The 22,595-nt window shown below is 45.4% G+C and overlaps 1 protein-coding gene across 1 annotated transcript in view; it reads left to right on the forward strand.

Moving 5' to 3' along the window:
* ANGPT4 (angiopoietin 4) overlaps positions 1–22,595 on the forward strand; it is a 69,452-nt gene that overhangs the window by 11,463 nt on the left and 35,394 nt on the right. The gene's annotated exons all lie outside the window — the stretch shown is intronic.

A 22,595-nucleotide genomic window follows, 5' to 3' on the forward strand; every position in this document is an offset into this window, starting at 1 on the left:
GCCTCTCATACCATTCGAGATTACCAAACAAAGAGGCAGGCGCTGGAGACAGAAGGCAGGAAACAGGAGTTTATTCCGACGGAGCAGAACACGTCAAATCAGACAACAGGGTATCTTCTCGAGGTGCTCTAACCGCATCTCTGAGGCCTGGCCTCTTATACACGAGTTTATGGTTTTATTGCATACATTGCATCCGTAACATTTCTTTGAAGTACAGAAAGACATCCTCGGAATCCCCGGTTCAGGTCCGTTCCCACACACATCTACAGTAGAGTTCCCACCCCGATCCCAGCATGTGATGGCTATCGCGCAGCTGGACATTCCGCTGGGAACGGGTATGTGAGCGATCGGTCGGATCTAGGGGTGTGAAGGTATTGATTAATCCCCGCTCCTTTGATGTGGGGTGAGTTCCTACTGTAGGGGCAATAAACTGCAGCTGCAAGGCTAGGTGGTGGCCTGGGAACGGTTCGGACAATGGACGAGGAGGAAGAGGTTATCAATGGGAGATGAGATGAAAGGAGTGTGGGGGTTCAGCACGGGATGTGGCTCTGAGGTAGGGTCGCGCTGGAGGTGCGTTTATGGCCCAGGCAGGAGAGATCGGGGCCGTCAGAGCGCGGGGGAATGCTTGCGAGGCCGGAGAGTAAGAGAGAGAGAGAGACGCGCTGGCTATCAGCAGTGGGCAGAGAGGCCATGGCATTCAAAATGGTTGTTGCTTACGCGCACGTACGAGTCTGGAAAGGGACAAGATGGCGCCAATAATGTTTATGCCACAATCTAGATTTTAACAGGGTGTGAGGGTGGGTGAGGGTGTGAGGGTGAGTGAGGGTGAGAGGGTGATGGGTTGAGGGTGAGGGTCTGTGAGGGTGAGGGTGAGGGGGTGTGAGTGTGAGGAGGTGTGAGGGTGAGGGTCCGAAGTAAATGGTGGCGGGGCAGACATCATAAGACAGAGAGAAGAGACTGCGTGGTGACTACGTTGGTCAGTTTCAGAATCGGGAGGGGCAGAGTCAGCACAGTCTGCGAGGGATCAACGTGTCTAGAGGCAAAGCATAGCAGATCTAGCATTGCAGCTAGCAAGTCGAGTGTTTTCAAGCTGAGCGTCCCTAGAGAGATGGCAACACAGCAACAGGATTTGAGGAGCAAGGCTACTGTAAACAAGCACGGTAGGCTTTCACTTTCGTCCAGAAACAAGCTCTCGGCATTGCTGTGGCGGGGCGGGGGAGCAGCAGCCATTGAAGTCTGATGCCGAGGCACAGACAAAGTGTCGTGCGCGATGTGCACGCGGGGGGGTGGGGGAGCGGCAGCCTTTGATGTCTGATGCTGAGGCACAGACAAATGGTGGTGTGTTATGTGGCTGGCGATGGTCTGCATGCGCATAGATCATATGAAATGTATGCGATCCACAGCTGTTTTGGTAGACTTTTCTTTTCCGCTTACTATAATCTCGCCGGAGCAATGCGCAAGCTCATTGGCTCAGGCGAGACCTAAAGAAGCCCTACTGAGAAGTGCTGGTACTGTTCCATTAAAAGTGCTGCAGCCCCACTGAGACCTACTTGCATGATCTCATTAAAAAATATATTATTACAAGGACAGAAGTAGTGCTGAGAAATACTGGTCCTGTCCCATTAAAAATATGAAATCCCTGCTGAGAAGTGCTGGTACTGTCCCATTCAAACCAGGGCAGACCCACTGAGACACTCTGGATGGTCCCATTAAATGTATAGCGTGGGTGCTATATACATTTATGGGACAGAGCCTGACCGAATGAGCAGTGTTGGTTCTGTCACATAAATTAATATTACACATGCTGGCCGTGCTAGCTTTGTTACATTATATGCACAGCAGCCCTGCTGAGAAGAGACACTACTGTCCCATTAAACGTGTAGCAGCCCTGCGGGAAGCAACACTACAACCCCAATAAATGACAGCAGCTCTGCCAGGAACAGCTGCTACTGTCCCACTGAAAGTATAGCAACCGTGCCAGAAAGATATACTACTATCCCATTAAATGTACAGCAGCCCTGCCAGGAAGAGACACTACTGTCCCATTAAAAGCACAGCAGCCAAACCTAGAACAGATTCTACTGTCCCAATAGTAGGACAGCCGCTCTGCTGGGAAGCACATGTACTGCTTATTTTGAGGCATACAAACTTTGAGCAGAGGTGTGGGCACTGCCCCGTTGACAGTGTGTATGCCACTATGGCTGAGAAGTGCCAGGACTCTCACATCAAAAGTGCAACAGGCCTGCCGAGTAGTGTAACTGCCCTGTCGGCGGGACCCGACCCTTGCTATTCAGAGTACAGCTGGCCTGCTGCACAATGCCAGCACTTCACTCTTAAAGTGCAGCAATAGCTGTCCTGCTCAGACAGAAGAGTATTCTTACATACGGCAGCCCTGCTGTGAAATGTTGAAACCCCCCTCCTTAAAAGCCCAGCAGCAGTGAATGCAGTTGCAGTGATATTTCAATCAAGCAGGGGAACGTATAGGATACATCTGGGTTCAGTGACACCCCCGCTCCCCCACCCCCCGACACAAGACGGCTGATCGTGGCACCACTGCAACTACCTGTATTTTATAGCACCAGTCCTGCAAACAGCTGTGACAGAGTATTACGAAGGTACGCATTTTATTTGCATTTATAAACGACGCTGACGCAGTGCATAGACTAAGGCTAGTCCCATCTCCCCACCACCCGCCCGAAAGTGCCATACCTTGGATGTAGGCGCACTTGCTCTCGTTCAGCTGGCTGAATGATGACCCGCCCATGGTGCCTCCTGGACGGGGTGCTCGCGGGTGCCCGGGTCAGAGCGGTCAGTGGCCGGTTTTGGCTGTTCAGGGAGGGGCTCCGTGCGGATGCTGCTCCCAGCACCTCTGTGCGAGCTCCCGTGCCGTTGTTCAGTAAAAATGAAATCTTCCTGCCAGAGACCGTGATGTCGGCATGTGCAGCCGTGAGTGTGCACATCCTGAAACCGGACGTTCTGGTGCGTCACGCCTGTCGTGGGGCGGGAAGTCCGTCTTCTATGGGAAGCCCGCGCCCACGGAGTGGCTGGCCCAGAGAAGCAGTACTGACGCGGGGCTCCCATGCCTGAGGCAGAGCCCCGCGGTGGCTGCAGAAGTCAGGAGTGGCGGCTGAGGCCACCAATGCGGTGAGTGGGGCTTAGTTGTAGGGGGGGTATGCGTGCGCGTGTGTGTATGTGTGTGAGCGTGTGTGTGTATGTGTGCGCGTGTGTGTGTGTGTGTGTGTGCGCGCACGCTTATGTGTGCGTGCATGTCTGTGTGTGATTGTGTGTGTGTTCGGCCGGGGGGCTGGCTGTGTCTGTGAGTGTGTGCGCGCGCCGTTAGTGCATGCTAGCCAAGCGAAAGCAGGGGCTGTGTGTGTATATGCAAGCGCGTCTCTGTAGAAGCGCATCCACAGACCCCAATCGGCGCGTGCCCCAGTCTGTACCACTTGGCAGGCAAGTCCACAACAATAGATCTCGCTGGCGACAGCGCTTTCGCGCTGCATCACCAGCGAGACCTAAAAAAATGAGGATTTGCAACTTCTATGAGCGCTGCACAGTGCAGCATACATAGAAGTTACAATTTGCCATTCTGGATTGTTTATGTGCAGGAAGGGACACTTTTCTGCACATAAACAATCATTTCCCAATGCAGACACCCTTGCACTATGGTGCAAGGAGGCCTGCATTGGTGCTGGGCAGCTAGATTTAGTGCTAGCGCTAGGGGAATCGCAGGGCTGCACCACATTTTTGTGCATACGGCGCAACCCTGCGTTTTCAGAATGGGGGAGCGTGGCGTTAGGAATATTTGCTTATCGCAACGCTTCGCTATTCCCTTATAAATATGCCCAAAGTCTGCAGGCCGGATTATGAGCCTGATTTGATTTATGGCAAGTGGGCCGATTCTACTCCAGGGCGATGGAATACTTTTCTCCGTCACACTAATGGACGAGCTGCCCCCCAAAGTTAGAAAAGTCTGCTGGCCCAGCAGATGTTTCTAGCATTGGCAGAAACCGCCCTTACAGTGGTTCCTGTTAATACATTGTAAGTTTGATGGATGGCTCCATCAACATGACGGTGCAAAATAACAATGTTTTTTTCATTTTCAAAAAAGAAAATCTCAAAGCGGAATATCCTTTTTGAAAATAAAAAAGCAATACCCACCCTTGCCATGGGAGTTTTATATGCCCCTTATCAGCAGGTTTTTCCTGGTGGTGTCAGGCATTGAAATTCATCTCTATGTCTGCCTATCTTAATTAGATGGGCAGCCAAATGTCCGACGGCCCTTATTCAGTCGCCGTCGGAGGGATTTGACCATGGCGGAGGCAGAGTAGTCCCTTCTGTTGTCAAATGATAAAATCCATACGATTCTAAATCAGGTGGGTGGACCATAATGTAGGCGGGGAGGGAACTACATTGCCCCTGAAACAGAGTTACCCCTCTACAAACATTTAAATCAGGCCATATATCTCTAAAAGATGTCTCGCCCTCAAGCGTCTCCCGCCAAGGAATTATGAATCTCTTCTAGGGAAATGAAAGCAGACCGGTCTGAATCCGGCTGGCAGGTCCAGTTGTGGTAGTGGAGGTGGCATCTTCGATAATTTCTACGCTTGCGTGCACTCTTTAGATCTCGCCTACAGACAGATTTTAGTAGTGTGTTATTGAAGACTTGTTGTGGACAGTACCAATGCTTACAGTTGGCTATGGATCATCCCACTGATTACTACTGGCTGACTTTCTTGTCAATCCTATATGCTTGCTTCTTAATCAATGACTTTCCTTTCTCTTCATGTTTTACCTTCCCTGAAAGCATAGCTTTTTTTATACCCTCTTTTTGAATGGAGGACTTTTTAATGATAAAAGTTTCTTTTTATTTCAGCGCTACATGCCATCTTCCTCGTGTGATGCCTCCACACTCAACGCCCTACCCCAATCCACTATTTCCATGTTGATCCCTTGTTCCAAGATCATTTGTTGCATTCTCCACCCACAGACCACAGATTTTTTTAAATTTAATTTTTTGAACCCCCAGCCTCCTCTGTGGCTTCACTGTCTTCTACTCTATGCTGCTTCCCACTTCAGTTTTGACTACTGGCCCTCTACTCCACCCCCATCAGCTTCCCCCTTGCTCACCTGAAACATCGCTGCGCATTCTTTAAAGGAAAACATTTTGGAGGGCATGGCTGACACCTCCAATTTTCTACCAGGCAGCTCCTTTTTCATTATTGCGCTGTTGCACCCATTTATTAATTTACCACTTCAAGACAGGCATGTGCCATCTTGTAGTCGTAAATTACAAGTTAAAAAATAATGGCTGCAGTGTCACGACGCATATGTGCATTTACATTTGGACAGACGCATGCTTGTCCACAGAGCTCTAAATATTATCAACAATATAATAACCAGACTTGGTCTTTGATGCTCATTTGTTCTTACCTGTGTACTGTTGCTTTTGCTCTGCCTCAGCATAGTTGTTTCTTTTTACTGCATACATGCACTCATGCAGCTTTACTCCCTGCTTCTCTTGTTTGTTTAATCACTAGGGACACTGAGGACCCATTTTGCATAATTTTCTGATTTCATGACTATTTGTACTCATTGCAAATAAATTAGCTTTTGCATATACAAAGGCTGGGCAAATGATTATTAGGAAAAAGAACAATTGATAGACAGAATGCAGAACAATGTCATACATTCACCCTAGTACAGAGATCTGGGCCTTTATTCATCGTTTTTTTGCTCACCATGCCATTCCAGTTTGGACCCAGCCATATGCAAATCAGTCTTGACCCTGCGCCCAATGGGAACAGTCCAACCCGAACTGCCAGACCAGGCCCTCTCTGGACTGGAAACAAGCATCCTAGGACCAGTTTCGGGCTTTCAGCCCTCATCAGCCAGGATAGCTTGACTCCAGTGGCATGGAGAGCACGGGACTCACGTCTGATTATTACGCTCATATATAAGCTTAATTGTTTATAGCACTTAATGTAATATCTATTCTAAAACTGTTCTTTCTTGAATGAGTGCTTGGGGAACTATTGTTCTATATTATCTTGTGTATTTGCCACATAGACCCTCAAAGAGCCAGAGAGACCCAGGCCATGGCCGGGTTTTGAGACCATCGACATGACAATTTATTATCAGGGTTCATCAAGGGGCATAAAATAACAAATTATTGTATATGTTAGCCCCCTTTTGAACTAGAAGGCCAATCCTAATTGACATACTGCCCTAGCGCCCTCTCGTTGATAAACTTGGCAGGATACCTTTCTGTCAGCTGCAGGTATACACTTGTAAAGGCATGGGCGTATCTTCGGCAGTACGATTGGGGGGGTGAGCTTCAGATTTTCAACAATCAGGCTGGTTAAAATACTTTAACCCCTTGCCTGCGAGGCTAATTACCGCTCTGTGCTGGGGGCCGGGGGGGGGAGGGGGGACGCGCACAGTGCCCCAGTGCTCATGACGAGCTCAGCTTGTCACGGCCACACCCGTTTCTTTAGAATGCTCAGCACAGCTTCGGAATTAGCCCTGCGTGCGAGCGTTGCGGCCGTTACGACGAGCTAAGCTCGTCATGAGCACACGGCCACCGTGGCTCATGAAGAGCTGAGCTCGTCATGAGCATGGGAGGGGTTAATAAGCAGGGCCTGGGAGACTTAAGGAACAGTAGAAAGTGAAAGGAAAGCGTTTTTAGGGGTGCATAACCAGAAGCGGTCAGCAGTAGGAGTTACTGCAGGGCAGTGACGTGGGCAGGGGGAGGGGCAGGGTGGGGGGTAGTAATGTATGGATTACGGACTTTTACAGGTACGTAAACATTTAAATAAATAAAACGAATTTTGTTGCACATTTGGTGATGCAGGGCGCGCTACGAAATTCGTTTTATTAATTTAATTGTTTACTTACCTGCAATCATCCAGATTCCGTTGTTTATCACCCCCGCCCCGCCTGCCTTCCCCCACCGCAACTTCCTCCACGGGCCGCGTCTGACACCACCCACGCCTGTTTACATCCGTAGTTCCTGGGAAACCCGGAATCAAAACGAGTTCAGCAGTGTCTGCCTTCCTTCTTGTGCTCTTCGGAGTTGCACCTTTAAAGAATTAGTTCTTGTTAGAATGAGTGTGAAGGATATGAGTCTGCATTACCGCCAACTCACACGGTGCCACCTTGTGACACACAATATCGGCTCGCATCACACGGTCTCCCGGTGAGGAGCCGAAACACACGGTGGCAGGGAAAACAAGCTGAAAACTACTATAAATAGGGGATTTCTGAGGGTTTGAACTGCTGACATTCATTAAGGGGTGTGAAAACCCCACCGGACATCAGCACCAGCCTCAGCAAGCTTTTTTTTGGAGGGGGGGGGGGCGGAGGCGGCTTTGGGGGGGGGGTTAAAAAGTGCCTGATAGGTACTTCTCTGCACCAGGCCCGCCCCTTTCGAGGCCTGCCCCATCCTCACACAGTGAGATTATTCCTCAAATTGGCAGGTATGAATGAGCCTGTCCCAAACTGCTTCTGAAGGAAGCCATTTTACCATAAGAAGAAGTTTTTGTTATTATCTCAAAGTACGTTGAAACTCTTCGATAGAAATGTTCCAGCCTGAGGAGGCAAACACAACAATATATTTAATTACTAAGCACATAAGACATCTTCAATAGATAGGTTAAATAAAGGAAATGTTTTCAAGTGCATTGCAATTGATGTCTACTGTAAGCGTGAACAAGCATGAGCAATGCTAATAGGTCTGAGTTTAATGTCCTTGTGCAAACAGCGTAAACACATTTAAGCTAGATAAGAAACGAAATGTGGATTGTAGTGAAGGCTGCCTAGATGGGAAGTAGTACCTCGTGCATTTCCATGCCAGCACTGGCGTGGGGGCCAGTGATATATTGCATCAGCCAACAGCATTAAGTTAAAAATGAATAATCCTCTCTAGGCTGAGCCAAGATTTGATTGACAAAGTCATGAGCCAATGGGGCACATCAGTGGTTGAAAGGGGTAGACCCAAAGATCACTCCACATATTTTGTAAGCAGCAGGTCTGCATGACAGGTGTGCTGTTGAAGCCCAGACCCGAAAAGGTGATTTGTTGTATTAGAATGCCTGGCTGCTGTAACAGAAGGTGCACTGCTTAATTTGAGCCGGTGGGGGCTACAAACACTTATTTTTGTGGACTGGCACTTATTTTTCTGCAACAGAGGGAAAAACACACAAATCGCAAAGACTTTGGAAGAGAAAGGTGGAAAAAAGGTCTCAAAGGGAGAAAACAGGCATCTGGGAGGGAAAGAGACAAAGGGGCAGAGCGTGTCTGGTAGTGGATTAAAGAGGCATGAGGTTGATTTAAGACAACTAGCCCTGGCATTCGGTGCGCCAGATTTAATTGCATCGACCTTGAGTTTCTGACCTGAACTTCGGGCACGGGCAATATTTAGAGCTAGAAGACCTCCTTTATATTTACAAGATTATTGTGCTAAGTAATATGCTTTTTTTCCACAACTTGTATTATTTCTTAGTTCACTGTCTTCATTTTATCACTTGTTTTGTTTCTTGTTTAATTCTTCAATTTTATTATGAAAAGGGAGATGTGTTGTATCTTCTCCTTTAAGCTTAGCATTGCTCTGTTAGGAATGCTAGATGACATCAAGGGGAATGTTGATGGTCAAGGGATGCCAGTTGGAGCTAGGACTTTGCTGTGACTACTTGCCTCCCTGGTGGGTGTGAATAAAGCTACCTTGACACAACTGTACTAAGGTATCATCGTTTTATTAATTTCTTTAGCAAATTAAACACTGAGAAGAAGCGTCTAGATGTGCTGGGCAAAGTACAAGAAATGGTGAAATTCCAAAATGTTGCATTAGCGTGGTCATTCTGCTCATGCTATGCATGGCTTCAGGCTGTGCCTATTACTGACATGTGGAGTTTTGTTTCCATGCCTGGGCTCGAGGAGAGACACTTCTGATGAGCTTACTCAGCATCTATAGTTTACATTTCTGTGTCTATTTGAAGGTTGTTTGCATTACTTTCCTATGCATTCTGACTCCTGCACCTGTGTGCCGTCCTTCTTTCACTTTCATCACATGATGCCCATTGGAGTCTGTTGTGTCTTGCTTCAGAGTCCTGGATGGGAAAGTCTTTTAATGCATTCTTGTGCAGCTTATGCTCATTTTGGGGTGCTGGGGGAACCCCTTTTCATCTGTCTCTGTGACAGGCATACTCCTTCTTTTTAACAAACATCCTCAGACTTCAAATTGACATGTTTGTAGATTGTTTTAACCAAAGTCTCTATTTCCAAATGTCTTTCCAACATTGCCTTGCAGCTCATGGCCGGTTCATGCAGTGATGTGTCTGTGATACCAGTGCTTGGTCTCTTAATCTTCATCTAAAGCCCATCTTTATCCTTCCTTATGTGCCAGTGGTCAATGTCTTGAGTGTTTTATAACGTGTAAAATAGAGGAGCCTTTGAGGGGGCAGGAAGGACACTTTAGGAGGAGCAGCCAGGCAGATAGCCAAAGAGAACATGGGTTAAAAAAGTTGAATGGTAGACAGTTCCTTAATTTTTACACATCATCCCAAGCATTCTACTCCCACCTCTGCCTAGTTTCTAAGGTAAGAAAATGCTGTAGTTAGATACCTTGCTTCAACCCCTTTCTCTTCTTCACAGGGTCTGGTTCTGGAGTTGGGGAACGAAAATCTGAGCATTACATGAATGCTTGCCCACCTCTACTTGTGACCTTGCACCTCAAGATATGATCTGTTTTACTTAACCAATCCGTGGCACACTAGACATTTTCTGATCTTATATCTCACCAGTAGAGCCGACACAGACAAAGAGCATGTCTAACTAGTAAATTATCCCTGTTACCATTGGCTAATTGAGTGTATCCTTACAGTTCAGAGGAAGTGTAAAGACACACTTACAGTGGGAGTATCTGTCATCTGTGTAATCTGAGTATCTATCACTAACAAACCATCTTTGTTAACAGCACTTAGGGAAGTATGTCTGCACACCTCAGCGGCAAGGAGCACATCTCTCTACAAATCCATCTTGGGCATCCATGTCCAATTGAGTGTGTGCATACTTCAGTGGAAGGGATGCTTTTAATTAAAACCCCGGCCGCAGCCCAACAAAGCAATGCTGTGTGTTTGCATGACTCTGAGACAAGGTGTGTTAGACCCCATTCGAGGGCCACTGGGAGGAAGGCAGGAGCTAATGGGCTACAACCTTTGTGGTTAGGGATGCTTTCCTCTGGTTTCCTGCGGGTCATACTACTAAGGCTCAGCAAACGGGTACAAGTACACTCATCCCGCACGCGACTCTCACGGGAACGAGAGCGAGTAACCCAAGGCTTCTCAGTGAGATAAAATATCCCACTTACCAGTCAAGTGTTGTCTTAGTAAATAGATAAGTACTTTAATAAAACAGCAAATCAAAATTTAACTCATAATAATGAGGGTTTAGCCATAGGGTTTTCTACAATGTACAAATATGGGGTCCTAGCCCGGCAGCAGGTTTCTCATACCAACTATAGAGATGAATCGGTTTCTATGGGCGCATTCTCCTCCAACTCCTTCTCATTACCTTGTGGAGTTCCCCAGGGATCCTCGCTGAGTCCAACACTTTTTAACATTTATGTGGCGGACTTGGCGAGGGTCATTAAAGCTCATCGTCTAGCAGTAACATCGTACGCAGACGATACGCAGCTTGTCCTGGCCATTAACAACAATGGAATGGAAGTTGCGAATAACTTCCAAAAAGGAATGCTTGCCATATGTAATTGGATGAACTCAAACTGTCTGAAGCTTAACTCGGATAAAACCGAGGTGATGGTGTTTGGGAAACTCACTCCCGCGTGGTCTCCCACCTGGTGGCCTTAAGACCATGGCCCTTCACCTAATCCTGTCACCAAGGTTAGAAACTTGGGCGTAACTTTTGACAACAAACTCTCATAAACTCATCACGTCAGTTCAATCGTTTCTGCCTCTTTTTTTATACTCAAAATGATCAAAAAACTTCAACCCTACCTTCCTTTAAACACCATAAACACCTTGATCTCAACTTTACTAATGTCCCGAGTCGACTACTGCAATGCTTAATGCTCAAGAACAAGTAGTCAATAAACTTCAGCTGGTCCAAAACACGGCCGCAAGACTCGTCACAGGCACACCCAAGTTCAAACCCATCTCCAACATCATTCGCAAACTTCATTGGCTACCGGTTAGACAACGTATTAAATTAAAAGCCCTCTGTATAGCTTTCAAAAGCATTCACGAAAAAGCACCATCCTTTCTTAAAGATGCTCTTTGCCCCTACCGACCATCACGCACTCTCAGATCTGCTGATGCTAACCTTCTGAAGGTAGTCAAAGCCAAGAAGGCTATTTGGGGAGACAGATCCTTTGCAGTAGCCACGGCTAAATTATGGAACACCTTGCCTGGTCACCTCAAGAACATTCCTACATTAATATCATTTAGGAAGCAGCTGAAGACCTGGCTATTTAATAACTAGACTCCACCAATGTTCTTGGGTCTAACCTTCAGTTTTTCTGTCAAGCGCCAAGACACCCTTGGGTAATCGGGCGCTCAATAAATTGCATAAAATAAATAAATAAAAATGAACGAGCGATGAATAGATCACTGGCATGAATATATATCTTGAGCAAAAAGAGTTCACACTTTTAATCGTTATTCTCCCTAACATGCAGGATTATCTATCTGAGTCCACGACACAGTCTTTCACTACAGTCCTACAGTCCTTGTGCTAACTGTTTGCTGAGCTGCGGTTGTGCGCCATTCATGGTCCCACGTGCAGCATCTCACTCAGCGGGTGAGATGACGGACAGTGGCCACAACTCTTGAATCTTCCTACAGGGAAAGAACAGCATGGCGGCTTCTGCACTAGTCATACATTTTCAACAGTTGTGGCCTCCAGGACGGTGAGGGTCCACAGCCATCGCCTTGTTGTCAGGCCTCTTAGGACTTGCAGCCTATATGGGGACGTTGTGTGGTGATGTCAAATAACAGTCTGTTCCCAATACTTCAGACAGATCCCACATGGACCACTGGGGGGGACTGAGTGAACCCTCATGGCTTGGATGGCCATTGATTACATTCCAGGTTACCAACCCACTCTTCTGGGTGCTCCACTTTCTGGGAACAGGGCTGGGCTTTCACTTCTGGACAGTGTCTTCAGCAGAGCCAGGCACACTCTTTCCCTCTCTGAGCAGGGAGGTGTCTAGGTGCTGGGCAGACCCATAGATCTGCAGCAAGTTGTGTAGACTTCAGGCGATGTCCTCGCGCCTCTGAGAACCTGGCTGTCAGACACCCTCCCACCCTGGATAACAACAGTAGCTCTATGAGTATTCTGCCGAGCACTCCCTTCCTTGGTCAAAAACAACTTAGAAATGGAACAAAGATGGATGGTTTGGATCCACCCTTATACTAATTTTCCAGACAGGAGATATTAATCTGCTCTCGAAAGTCCGGAAACCAATTTGCTGTGGTTCCTTTTCATATTTCATTTTCTGGCTTCAGTGCAGACGCAGCCTCTGTGCAACCTGATGGCTCTCAAACGGATGTATGTCATGACAACGCGGGCTTTACACCGCGCTAGCATTACAACGCATCCATCACAACGCAAGTCGTTACAGCGACTTGCGCTGTAGGCGCTGGATTTACGAATAGTATGATTTACTATTCCAACTCCAGCCTATGTAACAGTAGGGAAGGTGTTGGAATAGTAAATCATACTATTCCTTAGTATATAGCGCCATCCAGCGCAAGTTGTTGTAACGACTTGCGTTCTGATGGCTGCGTCGTAATGGTAGCGCGGTGTAAAGCCCGCGTTGTAATGGCTGTCTCCCTCTCAAACCCGTAAGCCACAATGATAGGTGCAAGCAGGAGTATCCAAAACATGAGCACAATGGGGCTAGAAGACTTGACCGGCCTTGCTGAAATAGCACTCAAGGAAAGCCCTGCCTAAAAACATTCTTACTGATAATAACAGAAACTGCTGACTCACCACCATCCCACACCATCAACCAAATGGCAGTAGTCAGGAAGGACTGATCAGCTATATCCTCAAGATTGTCTAAGAATTTCTTAGGGTAGCCCTGTCTCCATCCTCCCACACTTCAGTGTCTGGGCTCCACCCTTCAGCTTGAGGAATGCAGGCATTACACATCCACTGCCTGGGGAAACTCTACTTCCACTCTATCTTTTGTCACGTCAACCCAGTGGATCCAAATGGATTACACCGGTCTCAGCAACTTTACTTTCTTACTTCTAGATGCACACATGCATTTGACATGCACATGGAATGGCTGCACAAAGTGTCACATATAAGCGGAACTATATATGCGTGTGACACCACACTCCACCTGAACCAGAGACAGGGGCAGTTCAGTACTACTATAATCCACGAAGACTGGTATGCTGCCACCATCACTTTATGTCAACAACTCATGAAATTGACAGTCGTCCTATGCTATGATGGAGGCCTGGGTTGCTGTGTCCGCTCTGGACCTCAAAAGCATAGCGGATAAGCATATGTCCCAGCACGCACGCTAGATTAGCGTGTTAGCTTGGCCAAAGAAAAAGTCAGGAGACCAGTTTCGCATACAGTCAGGTCACTCTGTGCAGGGGTACAAACCAGTTTACTATGCAAGGGACATAAAAAGGGAGCATCTCTCATTAAGAAACCCTCCTCAACATTAGAACCTACCTGTTCCAGTGCACTTCTGACAGAGCATCTGTCATTAAGAAACAATCTCAGTCATCAGAGCCTAATGCAGTGTGCACCTGTGAAAAAGGGGACTTCTCTCGTTAGGATATTGGGCCTCAAAGATATGTGTCTTTTCTTACTGACACATTATATAGCTGTAGACTGCGCAACATGCTATCGCCCAATCTTTCTTGTGAATTCTTGTAGCATGAGGCACACATGTCTAGTTTCCTGCCTTTGATGCATATATATATATATATATAGATAGATAGATATAGATATAGATAGATATAGATAGATATATATAAGGTGTTCCTGGCTTGCTGTGAAATTAAAGAGAAATTACTATTGAAAAGCGTGTGGAGGAAATATTTTTGAAGCTTAGGAGTGCACAAAGAAAAAAAAATCCCTTTGGGAAAACCGGAAAGATATATATATATATATATATATATATATATATATATATATATATATATATATATATATATATATATATATAGATAGAGAGAGAGAGAGAGAGAGAGATTGATATATATATATATATATATATATATATATATATATATATTGTTTTGTGACCATTAAAGCTGATGAAAATCAGATTTGAACCAAATTGTAACCCTGCTATACACTGTTTATGTTTTGGTATTCTGACTTTTTAGGAATGCAAGTGAAAACCTTTGATATTAGGGCAGCGGGATCAATGCTACGTACAAAGAGGATGCTTTACATTTTTTGCCTACATTCAAAGGGTGCATTGCGCTGCATTGACTAGTGCTGCAATGTCCGTGTGATTGCAGGATTTCTACTCTTATTTAGCCATGGTGAAATTCTGACTGTCTTAAAATTTGGCACAAATAGCAGTCACTTCAAAGGAAAATGCAACATGCTTGCAAACACAGTTTCAGAAAATTGTTTAGCCTTTCATTACTTCTATACAGAGTAGGAGGCTGCTAAAATCATTCTATTACTGTTTGCTTGAGGAAGTATTTAGCATTTTACAGCTTTGTGCCATTATTAACAACTCGTAAAACCTCTGGATGATATTGAGTCACCTTTAGAAATAAAACAATTATAGTAGGGATTTTGTTAAAAAAAACCATTTTTTCAAAACAAGTTTATTTAGTTGCATTTTGGAAAAATAAGTTGAAAGCTCTATATAAAAGAACTGGAGAAGGACTGGGAAGAAAAATACATAGAACCTGTGAAAAACTATTTATCAGTTATTCTGGAAATAACTGATAATCTGTAGCTCCAAGATTTTCGGTGCTGCGGGCGGGTAGTGGGGGGGGGGGGGGGTTGGGGGCAGGGTGTGTGTGGTTTTTTTTGTATCCCTTTCTGTAATCTAATCCAGGGTAAAGTGGTGGACGTATTCCCCTGTAATTTGGTTAAGGGTTAAAAAATTGGAGTGATCTTCTATAGTCTAACAAGAGCTATTTCAGTATATTCTCTTTACGTCTAATGCAGAGTAAAGCAATCAAAGTAAATCCCTTCTGTAAAACAGTAAGGTGTAGAGTAACTGGCGTAATATTTACATAATTTAATGCAGTATAAGGAAATGGGCAGAATCACCTGCTTCAATTTAATGTTGGGGAAAACAAAAAAAGTATTGTTTGTACATCAGTAACATGTACAAGGATTAGAGTATTAGTCTATTGTGTCGTAATGCATGGTAAAATATCCAGAGTAATGATCTGCAATATAATACAGCGTAAAACAATCAGAATAATCACTTTCGATAAAATATTGCAGTGTATAGTAAACTGGGTACTCATGTAATCCAATTCAGGGGAAATTAGTCCATAATATTCTTTTGTACACTAATGCTGTAAAAAGTTACCATGAATTTTCACTAATCAAAGACAGAGGAAAGTTTCTCCGTAACTTAATATACGATAAAGTAATCAGAGAAATATCTTTTTATGTAAAGCAGGGTGCAGTACCCTGAATAATCTTCTTATGTTATCTAATACAGGTTAAAGCAATCAAAGAAATCCATGGTATTCCAGTGTAGGACAACATAATAGGAATAATCCCTTTCTGAAATCTAAGGCAGAGTAATAAAAGCAAGTAACTTCAATATGTAATCCGGTAAAGGGGCTAGTAAAACCCTTCTTTAATCTAATACTGGTTAGAGTAACCCAAGGAAGGGATTATGCGATGTAATGCAGAGCAGAGTAATCAGACAATCTCCTATTATATAACACAACATGAAATAGATCATTATCTTCTGTTGTCTGATGATGAAGGAATAAGTAGGATCTACTTCTCTAGTCTAGGAGAGGATAAATACATTTGAGTAATTTCCAGCCAAATGCATGGTAATGTAAGCAGCGCGTTCTTATTCTGTAATCTATATTATACAATTTCATCTCTTTCATTTAAAGCAAATTACATCACAAGCTCGGGCGCTTTATGCAACCTATTACAGGAAAATGCAAAGTAAAGCAATCAAGCTACACTCCTAGTGTGAGGGAAGCAAATGATTCCATGACATTTAGATTATGGGTAAATGAATGAGAATAATCTCATTCTGTGACAAATGCAGGGGGAAAGAGCTTAAGTATTCTCCTAAATCATCTATATTGCCATACAGAGTAAAACCATTGGAGTCCTTGTTTATAAAATAATGTGACAAATCCCTGTAGTATATTTCTGTGATCAAACATAAATTAAAGTAAACACATTCTTTAGCAGTCTAATTCAGGGTAATGTAAGCAGAATAATCCGCTGCGTGCTGAGATGCGGGGTAAAATAATCCGAACAATCTCCCTCTGTAATGTAATGCGCATTAAAGCAGTCCCACTAATCTTCTCTAATCCAGTTAAGGGTATAATCAGCAGTTTAATCTCCTCTTGCAATCAAACACAGCCTGATGAAGCAGGGTCCTCTTTAATCTACTGCGGGATTAAAGAACTATAGTGTCCGCGCTCTGTGACAGAACGTAGGGTAAACTACACATTAACTACACGGTAAAGAAATGTAATTAATCTCCTGCAGCCTACTGTGGGATCATTAATTGATGATGAATTCATAGTGAATTATTAGAAATGTTTTGCAATAATGAACAAGCATTGGAAAGCCAAAAGGTGCGATGTTTGCACTTGAGCACTGACAAAAGCAATAAAAACATACCTGCTGCAGAGCAATTCTTTTTTTAAAAAGTTTTTTCGTGTTACAAAATGGATAAGATAAAAAATTAAATGTGGGAGCACGGAGTGTATTTTTCAGATATAAATAAGTCAGTCGTGCATTCTAAAGGAGGGGGAAGGATACAATTAAGCAGCCAGCAAAATGAAGGTGAGACTAAAATACTCATGTGGGCTGGTCTAAGATGTGCTCTATAATTTTTCAAGCCAGTGCCTGAAAGTTCCTGAGCCAATGAAGCCAGAGCTCAAGTGGACTGAACCAAAATATCATAGAGTATGTATGGAATAGAACTGGAGCCTATTCTTGAACTGCATCTTGTAGTACGTAAAGTAGCACTACAGTGATACTACTCATGTACTACAACATGCTATTCATAAAACCACGTGTGGACTCCTACTCGTTACCTATCTTTTCTATGTGGAGATGTCCATCGAAGTGGCGTAGATTTCTGCACTCGTAAACCTATGAATTTGGTGTAAATGGGCGGACAGTGCAGAGTGGATGTAAAATGGGGATTTTTTTTACCACTAAATAGAATGGGTTTAAGCAGGGGTTAAAGGAAGGGACATGCACATAAAAACGCCCACCCACAAAAGAGTAAGACTATTGGTATTCACAAACTACACTTCTAAAGTTACTACAGTTCAAATGGTTACAAAACAGTAGGAAAGGTACTCAAGCCAGTATTGGAGTAAGTGTGGCACCACACATGGCCACTCTAAGGTAATGCATAAAAAATAACGGCATAAAAAACAACGGCACCATTGGGGCCCGATTCACAAAAGTAAACTTACACTATTGTGTAAGTTTACATTATTCTCCAATTCACAGAGGCATTCTATGAGTAGTATCTTTACGAGCTTGGAGCCTCTGCACATAAAAAGACAGGGCAGGTCTGTCCAATGTTTCTATGTGCTGAGTCACGCGATGAGTGCGGAGGCTCTGCATTCGTAAAGTTACTACTTGTAAAATGCCTCTGTAAATAGGAAAAAAAATTGAATTGTGAATCAGACACAAGGGGCCATATTATCAAGAAAGGGCGATACATTATCACCGCTTTTATCGGCAGGAAATGGAACTGCCACATGACTTGGCAGTTCGGGCTGGACTGTTCCCATGAGGCACAGGGTCAGACTGATTTGCATATGGCCATATCTGAACTGGGGTGGTGGAGTGAGCTAAAGAATGATCATGGATTAAACCCAGATCAGTTGACTGGGGGTGAGTGTTTGATTTGCTCAAGTACTCTGTCCATCATCCCCTTTGGTATCGCTTTGTTCGGCCTGAGTTAGCAGGGTATGCCCAGATGTGGGCCCCTTGCTCACTCTACCACTGGATTCAAGATAGCCTGGCTGATGAGGATTATGAATCTGAAACTGGTCCCAGGATGCTTGTTTCCGGTCCAGGGAAGACATGGCTTGGCAGTTCGGGCTGGACTGTTCCCATGAGGCACAGGGTCAGACTGATTTGCATATGGCCATGTCTGAACTGGGGTGGTGGAGTGAGCTAAGAATGATGATGGATTAAACCCAGATCAGTTGACTGGGAGTGAGTGTTTGATTTGCTCAAGTACTCCGTCCAACATCCCCTTTGGTATCGCTTTGTGCGCCCTCAGTTGGCAGGGTATGCCTAGATGTGGGTCCCTTGCTCACTCTACCACTGGATTCAAGATAGCCTGGCTGATGAGGATTATGAATCCGAAACCGGTCCCAGGATGCTTGTTTCCGGTCCAGGGAAGACATGGCTTGGCAGTTCGGGCTGGACTATTCCCATGAGGCACAGGGTCAGACTGATTTGCATATGCCCATGTCTGAACTGGGGTGGTGGAGTGAGCTAAAGAATGATGATGGATTAAGCCCAGATCAGTTGACTGGGGGTGAGTGTTTGATTTGCTCAAGCACTCCGTCCATCATCCCCTCTGGTATCGCTTGTTTTGTTTTCTGGCAGCAGCACAAACGAGAGAAGGGCAGCGTTAACCTACATGGATTTTTAGGTCTGGCTTGACAACTGTCACCTAGCCTTTTAACCTACACCCATATTATTACACAGTTCTTTGCTTCCACACAAATACATATTCATTCCCATGCTGTTTACTTGTAGTGCTTCATGTTACTATACAACATTTCCTTTATGCAAAACTTTTGGCATTGCCAATGCTTGTCTGTAATAAGAGCTACCTATGTTCAATGAAAATAATGCCAAGCTACTAATATTATTAATGTGGAAATAGTGACTACATCAGCCAACATTAGATTAGTGGCCAGTCCAAGCAAAAGTACCTGTGGTGATTACCTCAGTGCACGAGGCGGATTGCCAGTAATAATGCAGGTAAAGGTTTTAGCAACTTTGAATGTAGATACATTTTGGAAATTCAACCATTTTTCTCCAACATCATCTTATGTGTTTTGAAAATACACACATTGTATCTAGAATACACAGTTTTCAATGTTTGTATACATATGATAATTCATCCAAACAATAGCCTCTAATCCAGTTGGCTGGGCTGCACATAGGGGAGCTACTTACAGGTAGCTGGAGAGCTACCAGGAGCTCACGAGCCACTCGGCGGAGATGCCTAGGATAAGACAGCTCACTTCAGCTATTGACTCTCTTGCTCAATGAGTGACTACATTTTTCCCGATCACATGTGCAGATCTTCCTAAAAAGTAGTGGTCTTCAGTACCAGGGCCAATGTCTTAATTATGAATTTTCCTTCCTTCCTTTCTCCCTCTGCCAACATTTTTGGCTTTTGGAGCATTTTCTTCCTTTCTTAAAGAAAACCTTCTCACATGCTAATCAAAGCCTGGAAGGGTTAATTAACTAAAGAAAAATTAATATAGTTTGTAACCAGCTAGAATTTCTCGTACCATGGATGTGAATGGAGTAGGTTGCTCGAGCCATAACAAAGCACTTATTTATACACTAGTATTCAGAAGTTTTGAATAGGGTCATTCAAATAATTCTTTAAAAAAATATTCAAGCAGGTGTCTAGGTTGAGAGGTTAAAACAAGTGAAACACCCTTGAAGTAGTAACAATAAAATGCAAACATTTTGGTTGAGTAGAGAACTGATGCCCTGAGGTGTCACATGAGCAACTGGGTATGGTGTCCAGAACAAGTAATATTTGTTATTGTAATCTCTATTGTGAGGCAACTATTTTATTGTGTGTGCAAATATTGTGCTTGGTCCATCACCACCCCCTTTTGTACCACTTTGTTCGCCATAAGTTGGCAGGGTATGCTCAGACGTGAGTCCCTTGCTCACTTTGCCACTGGATTCAAGCAAGCCTGGCTGAAGACGGCTGCAATGCCAGAAACCTGTCCTAGGAAGCTTGTTTCCGGTCCAGGGAAGGCATTGCTTGGCAGTTACTGAACTGTTCCCATGAGGCACAGGGTCAGACTGAATGTCTGAACTGGGGTGACAGAGTGGGCTAAAGAACGGTGATGGATTAAACCCAGATCTGTTGTCTGGGTGTGAGTGTTTGATTGGTTCAGATGCTCCGTCCATCACCACCCCCTTTTGTACCACTTTGGTCTGAATGTAATCACTAATACAGAAAGGAACTCTTGCTCCTTGTTGTACGCTGTGGTGAGCGGAAGAGAAATGGGAATGAGTCTGTAACACGCTATTAGGGCTTACTGGAATCCCTTTATATAAGTATGGATAAGTAGGTATATTAATAAGGTTTTTTTAAATCAAAAGTTATTTGCTTATGCTAGACTTTAAAAAAAAATAACCATTGCACCAATTTGCCAATACTAAGCCCGTTGAATTTGTCGATGGTCGTTACCTCTAGTGATGCAAGTAAAGAGATACCTACCAAAGCTTTTAATTACTATGTTGCATAACGGCCAGAGCTGCCGACTTTGGAGCTTGGGAACCAGGTTCGAGTCTTGGCGTCGGCTCAACATCCTGATTCTGGGCAAATCACTTAATCGCCCCGTGCCAACCAAAAATGTACGTGACCTAGTGTAACGTAACTGATGCTCATGTAAAGCGCTCCAATACCTTCGGGTCGAGTTCCTGCTATATAAAACTGCAAAAACAAAAAACAAAAATGCAGTCTGGCTTGTCAGCCATCCAGAGCGAGCTCTTGCACAGACACCAGTGCTGTTCCTTTCACAGGCTTTTGCTGAGACCTGATCCTGCTGCCTACCAATGTCTCATCCTTGTGGTGCCCACAAGTGCCACCGTCTGACGCTTCACACAGTGCCATCTCTGCGCACGCTCATCCAGTGCACGCTGTGCAGTTTTTCCATACGGTCTCTCTGTACTGGCTGCTCACCATTGAAAGTTTGTTTCACTGCCCACTAGCGGCAGCTTCTTGCACTGCCCTCCCCAGTGGCCGTTTCTTGTAGGGGCCCGCAACCCCATCATTGTTCAATTTGACTGCCCATCAGGGCCAGCTTTGCACGCTGCCCGTTAGTGTCAGTTTCTCACACTGCCTAGTTCTTTTCACATTTTAAATTCGTGTCACCATCTAACAATTCCCATTGGTTCAAGCTTTGCACAATGTCCACTGGCCCCTATTTCTCACACTGCCCATTAGTGCCAGCTTTTCACACTGACCACCAATTCAAACATCTCACACTGCCCCTACCCAGTGCCAGCTTTTCACACAGTGCTCCAGTAGCAGCTTCTGACACTGCCCCCAGGTTCACCTGCTCACGGTATTTCACAATCAGCTTCACCTTCTTACACTGCCCCCAATATCACATTGTCCCACTACTCCCCAGTGCCAGCTCCTCAAACATCTCACCAGTGCCACATTCTGGCGTAGGCACGCGTCTCATAGATCACCCCAGGGCAAGTCTCTTGTGTTGTCAGCTCGTGCCTGCTGCTGCTGAGCTCATGGAGTTCGTATGCGTGAGTTTCACTCGAGCGGCGGCTTCCGGTGAGGTTGCCAGAAGACTGAGCACCGGAACATGGGCGTCCGCCCCCCGGATCGCCAGTGGGTCCGGTGTGGGCCCAGTGAGGGCCGGCCCTAGTCCATCATGCTTTTGAAATGGTGCCATTGTTCCAGGTGGCAGCCCCCTCCATTGGGTGGGAAGGGTGCACGGGGGGCGAGAAGGGTGCAAGGTGGACGGGAGAAGGGTGCAAGGCAGAGAGGTGAAGGGTGCAAGGCCGAGGGGAGAAGGGTGCAAGGTTGAGGGGAGATGGGTGCAAGGCAGAGAGGAGGGTGCAAGGCCGAGGTGAGAAGGGTGCAAGGCGGAGAGGAGAAGGGTGCAAGGCGGAGAGGAGAAGGGTGCAAGGCAGAGGGGAGAAGGGTGCAAGGCAGCGGGGAGAAGGGTGCAAGGCGGAGGGGAGAAGGGTGCAAGGCAGAGGGGAGAAGGGTGCAAGGTTGAGGGGAGATGGGTGCAAGGCAGAGAGGAGGGTGCAAGGCCGAGGGGAGAAGGGTGCAAGGCCGAGAGGAGAAGGGTGCAAGGCGGAGAGGAGAAGGGTGCAAGGCAGAGGGGAGAAGGGTGCAAGGCAGAGGGGAGAAGGGTGCAAGGCGGAGGGGAGAAGGGTGCAAGGCGGAGGGGAGAAGGGCGCATGGCAGAGGGGAGAAGGGTGCAAGGCCGAGGGGAGAAGGGTACAAGGGCGATGGTCACAACACTCAGCTCGGGACGGGGTTTTGAAAAATAAAATGGTAACAAATTAACTTTATTACTATTTTATTTTTCCATTTCTGGGGGAAATTTAGTTAGTGGGACGACACTCCTCCCTCCGCCTTATCAGAAGAGCCATGCCTGAAG

The sequence above is a fragment of the Lissotriton helveticus genome, chromosome 7 (genome assembly GCF_964261635.1).
Source record: "Lissotriton helveticus chromosome 7, aLisHel1.1, whole genome shotgun sequence".
Taxonomy (NCBI): Eukaryota; Metazoa; Chordata; class Amphibia; order Caudata; family Salamandridae; genus Lissotriton; species Lissotriton helveticus.